At 54.5% G+C, this 5,554-nt stretch overlaps 2 pseudogenes, besides 2 other annotated features; both read left to right on the top strand.

The window, feature by feature from the left end:
* Positions 1 to 272: part of a mobile genetic element that runs on past the window's edge.
* Positions 1 to 5,554: part of a sequence feature (areas not merged during assembly with more than two copies in the genome that could not be assigned to a particular haplotype) that runs on past the window's edge.
* Tc00.1047053503587.80 lies at positions 1,203 to 2,090 on the top strand (annotated as a pseudogene).
* On the top strand, positions 3,170 to 3,586 carry Tc00.1047053503587.101 (annotated as a pseudogene).

The raw sequence follows: 5,554 nt of genomic DNA, 5'->3' as shown, positions 1-5,554 counted from the left end.
CAGTGCCAGGAGGCGATCTCTGCTGCCGCAGGATCAGCCAGCTTCCACAAGCACGCCAATCGGTCCGCAGGAAACCTTGCACCATCTGCTTCTAGAATGTCCAGGCACCTTGGCTGTGCGCCGACGGCTGGGCATTGAACAGGACCTTCGCCTCGGAAAGTTCTCTCAATGGCAGCTGCTTCATAGCAGGAAACTCATTTTGCTGCTGTTCGACCACCTCTTCGGCACCCAGATGGCATTGTATAGCTAGACGCGCTGGTGAGAGTAGGGAATATAATGACCTCATGACGTCCAATACCACCGATGTGTACGGGCGATGGGACTGCATCCATGGTCCTTGAGCACACGCCCCCGCCACTAAGGAGCCCACAAACAGCGGTGCGTGCAGCAGAGACACACAGATCACATCTTCTTTAAACAAAAAGATCAAAGAGAGTGGAGACGTCTAGTTCGAAGGTGACTTGTCCTTGCCGACGGTGAGCAGCGGCGAACGTATCACCTCGTGTGTGTAAGCACCACTGCTGCTTCTGCTTTTGGGACTGTGTGTGGTTGTGGCAGTGTTCTGAGCCACGGAGTGTGGAGTTGCGACTTCTCACGGAGAATATGCGCCGCGTTCCCTGCGGGCCTTCTTTTTTTGATGTTTTTTTAAATGTTGTTTACATGGAACAATGGGAGTACCTTTTTCTTTTGTTTTACTTAATGGTCGGTTGCTGCGCACCGTCATGAGCGAATTGTTTTCCCTCTTGATTGCTTCTGTTGCCTACACGCGGTACAGGCCCCACGGCTGTGCGTTCCACGGACGACACAAAAGGAGGAGTGGAGAGACAGGCCGGATGCCGCATGAAATGTGAGGGATGTTGTGTGGGCTTGTGGAACAGTAATTTTTTTTCCTTGTGCAGGTACTGTACGCATGTACATACAAACACAGTCCTGCTTTGCTGCATGGCGTATGAAATGATGATTCTGCTGAAGTGTATTTTTTTTTTTTTTTGAGGAGGAGACTCCCGTTGGACACTCAACTACTTTTTTGTTTTGGTATTCCTTTTTTACTTCTGGTGTGCAGGTCAGTGTGCGTTCCTCTGCAGGGCTGCTGCCGTTGTTTACTGTGCGTGTTACTTTGTGATTTGTTTTTCCTTTCCATTTCACTCTGCGTTGACGTGTTGTTATTTTGTGCTGAAGGCCACACGCAAGTGACAGGAGTGATGGCGATGATGATGACTGGCCGTGTGCTGCTGGTGTGTGCCCTCTGCGTGCTGTGGTGCGGTGCCGGCGGTAGATGTGACGAGGAGAAGAGGGCAGGTCTTGGAAGTGGTCCTGAAGCTCTGCCGGAATCACAAGGACTTGAAGCGTCTCTACAAGTCAAGCAAGACTTAAGTCGTGAAGCAGGAGGTGTTAAAGAAAAAGTACCTTCCACATCTCCAGAGAATGAAGTTGAAGATGATGAAGACGATGAAGATGAAGAAGAAGTTATTGAAGAGAATGACGAGGGTGCGGAGGCGGAAGGTGGCGAAAAAACAAGATCAGAAGGGCAGGGTGATCAAGAAGTAACAATTGCACTACACCAAAATTCCGGAGAAAAGAATTTAAGTGGCAGCGAGCAGCGAACACACCAGTCAATTGTATCTGAAGGAGAAATTCCTCCTCCCGGCAGTCGGGAATCAAAAGCCATTCCTACGCAAACGGAAGTTGAAGAAAAGAAGGAAACCGACAAAAGTGCACCCGCAGCAGAGAACACACCCACACCAGTTAATGGAGAGAACACACTGCCTGCGGGAGTTCCGGGAGGAAATCCTTCATCACCTCCAGAAGACGGTGTTGATTCCCGCGAACAGGATGGCGAATTCACCACGAGTGAAGGTTAAAAAACGTTCCGCCGCCTGAGACCGCCGCCACATCACAAAGCCACCGAGACAAAGGCTCACAAGAGACTGGGAAAGATACAAATGCAACGACAGTAACTGCCAATACAACTGATACGACGAACACACAGAACAGTGACAGCAGCACTGCGGCCTCCCACACCACCTCCCCTCTTTTGCTTCTTCTTGTTGTTGCGTGTGCGGCTGCTGCTGCGGTGGTGGTCGCGTGAGAGTGAGTGTGAGAGAGCCATGCACCGCCCGCACACACACTCGTCCTTCTCTCTCTGTGTGTGTGTCCCCTTGCATGGACTCTCGCCCTCACCTCACCCCACGAGGCACACACAATAATGTGCCCATTGTATATATGCATGCACACCCATGCAGGCCCGTTGGTGCTCTCTTTTGCACGACACGCACCGCTGCCGTCCTGCCTGGCTGCATGGGCGGAGCACCGTAACTGTTTCTGTTTTGTTTTTATTGCATTGAGTGGGCGACCTCTCTCTCTCTCCCTCTGTGTGTGTTTTTTGCTTTACGGGAGCAATGAGAGCGTGTGTGCGCTGGTCGTCCCACGCTTCGGCTTTTTTTCTCTTTTGCGTGTGTTGTGGTTGGGTGCTCTCATTTTACTTTCATTGATTGGTTTTCTTCTTAAAGTGCGGATGGCTGAATTTTCCCTTTTGTATTCTCCTGTTCTTTGTTTCTTCCCACGCAATCGGTCCTTGTTGCTTCAGCGAGCCACGAAATATTTGCCTAACACCCACATCAATGGTTTACTTGCTCTACACCCCACATTAGTTTGAGACGCTGGTGCTGCTGCATGTGATGATGTTTGTGGTGTGATTGCCGGCGGGTGCTTTGCTGTCACTTTGGCGTACCCTCGATTTGTTGAATATGTGATGCGTGCCGACAGCACGAATTGGATCCGCGTTGTTGGGAGGGACGCACCCTTTTTGAGCGGTGAGTGCGGTGTAGCCGTACACCGTCATTGGGAGGGATGACTGGGCGCCCATCCGCATCAACGTACCTGCGAGGAACCTGGATGCTACCGGGAAGTATTGCATCTCAGAGAGGTACTACGCAATGAATTCATTGAATGGCAATTGCGAGTGTGAAGGTGACTTTGTGTCCTCTGCACACGGGATCATTCTCGAGAATGAAGTTGTCCTTGCTGCTTTCAACCCGCATGCGGATCGTCTGCTCGTGCAGCCACTGGAGGGTCCTTTGATTGTGCCCCCATTTGCCACGGGCAGCGTTTGCATTCGGTTTACGGTGCGTGCTGGGCATTGTTCCACTGGTGTAGCCAATGCTGACATGGTGTGCGTGGCAGAGCGCTGTCGGTGGTGGTGCACTCGACGACTGCCGTGATGGCTGCGAGGAGCCCCGCGACAGCGACGACATTGATGGCATGGAGCTGCAGGATGGCGATGGTGACGGGAGGACGCTGGAGTCGCACTGGTCGCAGCGCCACGCGAAGGATGAGTGGATGGCACCGATTGGTTGTGCCGTCTGCCGCACGGAGCTGACGCTGGCCGCACCGGCTGACCTGGGCTGCATGAGGGTGAGGTGGGAGATGGCGGAGCCGATGCGCTGGTGAAGGAATTCGTGCTGTGCGCTGCTGCGGAGGAAGTGCTCCGCACCGAACATGAGTGAATATTCCCAGATGTTCTCAAAAGCGGGAGTTCATGCCAGTCGCTGCGCGTTGGATCGGTATTCGAGTGGTTGGTGTGTAGACGAATTATCCATGAAGGGCCAGCAAAACGCCCGATGGACAGTTGCCCCATCATTGGTCCCGCACTGGATGTGAGATATGCTGCCGCTGTTATTTGGAGGGGAGAATATTTGTCTGCGGTGCCTGGGGACAAGCCCTCTTCGTGGTGTCTGGACACGCCTCCCACCAACACGACGGATGCGAGGAACCGGGAAGAAACATACATCTCGGTGCTGCCATGCATGCGGCATTGCGGTGCCTCGGCATGCGGGTGCGTCTGAGAGTGACTGAAGAGGGTAACGCCCGCTGTGCCCCATGCACGGCCGAGGCGACGATTACGTGGGTTGCTCCGCCATACGACGAGGGAAAAGCGTTATTTTCCGTGACCACACGCAGGTGTGCACGATATCCGCCACCAGCGGCAGCCTGCTTCCAGTGGTCCGTGGGACGGCGATGTGAGAGGGTGTGGAGTAGGACGGTTTCACTGGCATCTACTGAACAAGCTTTGCTACGGGCATCCGTCCCCGATCCAGAGAGCATTGGGACCGGCCGTGGCACACCACCGAAGTATGTGGACACGGCTGCTCACCAGAAGCATCTGTCGCCAGAGGAGAAGGAGGTCGCCTCCGGTGCCACGACGGCAACGGAGTGCGCTTGCCCAGCGACACCGCGGGTGCGCCGCAGGAGGCGGAGAAGAAGCGCGATCTTCCGGACATCGATGATGTGGCCACCGATGGTGTGACGTCTGTTGTCGGACAATCATTAGCGGATGAGGCCGCCAGCGACAAGGCCGGTGGCGGTGCCACAGCCACGGGACCCAAGGGCCCTGATGCCGCTGATGCCGCGCAGGGCGCTGTGGACCCTCCGCCGAGGGAGGATGAAGCGGCGGTGGGGCGCGGGGGTTGGGAGGCAGACATGAAGGACGCCCCGCCCCGATCCACGGCAGTAACACTGCGGCTGCTGCTTGTCCCTTTCCGCTGCTTCTTCTGCTTGCCGCTGCCGCCGCGGTGCCAACACTCAGCAGTGGGTGCAAGAGAGAGAGGCCTATATCAACTGGCATGTTCCTGTCAGTATATAAATACACTCTGCTTTTCTGTATACTTTGTACCAGGGACATGCTGTATGCACTCTCCCTCTTTTGTATTTTTTGCTAATGTGGCGGCACCACGCGTGCATTATGGGTTGGGATAAGAAATTGTTTGACTTCTTCTGGAGGATACTGTGCTGTGTTTGTGTGCGTGTACGAGGGATCTGTGTGGTTTTGATTTCCCTATTTTTATTTACCTGCTTTGGCATTGTGTAATGATACTTCCCTTCTCCATTAAGTGTGTTCTGAGGTGTTGCTAGGGCACCGGGAGTGGATGCCTGTGGACGCACACCGTGCATTATGCGCTACATTGGTGGGAGGGGAGACTGACATAACTGGCGGGATTCAGTAAGGCGCATTTTTGCCCACGGACCCTGCAGCCGCAGCAGCCTGAGTGGCGCTTTGCATATGGACGTGTGGATTGTTTCTCTCTTGCGAGGTCTTTTTTACTGCGTGTCATTCTCCGCTCGGGTACCGTGCCCGTGGCAGCAGCGGCGGCATCAAAAGGGCTGTGTGCGTTTGGAGAGTCCTTGATTGAGTGCCTGTCTTACTTCTCTGTTCTGTTGATTGATTGTACCGTGTGCAGGCCAAACGGTCGGCATGACGTTCTTCTGACGGCGGGGTCCACGTGAGACGATGTTGCGTCGCGTGCTTTGTTGCGGGTTTGTGATTTCAGCAACGGTTTTTGGGCGGTTGACTGTTGGGCCGTTGAGGGCGGCGTGGCGACGGGTGCGGATGGACCCGATTGTGTGCCGTGGCTGCTCGTGCGGGGGAGCCGCGGGAAGGAAGGCAGCGGAGCGATGGACTCACGAGGAGTGCGGTAGCGTGCAGCCATGAAGATTGGCGACAGGGAACTCACTGCCGCTGTGAGTTGCCGTGTGTGGTGTTTGTTTCTGTTATTAG

This window comes from Trypanosoma cruzi, genomic scaffold (genome assembly GCF_000209065.1).
Source record: "Trypanosoma cruzi strain CL Brener 1047053517045 genomic scaffold, whole genome shotgun sequence".
In the NCBI taxonomy this organism is placed as follows: domain Eukaryota; phylum Euglenozoa; class Kinetoplastea; order Trypanosomatida; family Trypanosomatidae; genus Trypanosoma; species Trypanosoma cruzi.
The sequence above is the reverse complement of the archived record's forward strand: the minus strand, read 5'-3'. Positions and strand labels throughout refer to the sequence as shown.